Source organism: Frankliniella occidentalis, unplaced genomic scaffold (assembly GCF_000697945.3).
Source record: "Frankliniella occidentalis isolate FOCC.00 unplaced genomic scaffold, Focc_3.1 Scaffold26, whole genome shotgun sequence".
In the NCBI taxonomy this organism is placed as follows: Eukaryota; Metazoa; Arthropoda; class Insecta; order Thysanoptera; family Thripidae; genus Frankliniella; species Frankliniella occidentalis.
The window spans coordinates 2,782,232-2,782,757 of NW_026267156.1; the positions used below are offsets into that span (position 1 = coordinate 2,782,232).

The 526-nt window shown below is 66.0% G+C and overlaps 1 protein-coding gene across 1 annotated transcript in view; it reads left to right on the top strand.

The window, feature by feature from the left end:
- The window catches only part of LOC113206340 (laminin subunit gamma-1), a 22,005-nt gene that overhangs the window by 2,577 nt on the left and 18,902 nt on the right, over positions 1–526 (top strand). The gene's annotated exons all lie outside the window — the stretch shown is intronic.

The following is a 526-nucleotide window of genomic DNA, read 5'->3' on the forward strand; positions in this document are numbered from 1 at the left end:
GCTCGCGCATGCTGCCCTAAAAGCAGACAGATTTCTTTTCCAAACGGCCACGAGGTTTTTGGGGGTCGCACCGGGAAGACAAACGCCTTTGCCTTATCTCTCGCCTCCCAGCCCGCGACGACTCGGAATCAATGACTCCTCCGAGCGTGGGAACAACGTCCACTCCCCGCCCCGCCGTCCTCGCATGGACCGTCGCCATGCCCATGGCGGGCACGGCCCAGGGCCCGGCCCGGCGGCAGCCTCCTGGACATTCCACCGTGCTAAGTGCCTCCCCTTGCACGCGAGAGAGGGAGAGAAGTTGAGCGGGCTCTTGTGGCGGGGCGGGGCTCTGGGCTGGGGGTCTCTCATGGCCTCGTGCTTCCTCATGGCTTGGCTGCACCACGGCCGAGCCGACTCGCGAGCAGGGCGGACCGAGCCCAGGCCGGGGTTCCACGTCCGGCTCGACACACTCCCATTCATGATAAAGTCGACTCGGCCTGAGATATTCCTCTCGCCCGCCATGAGCCCGCCTCACCCCGCCTCACCC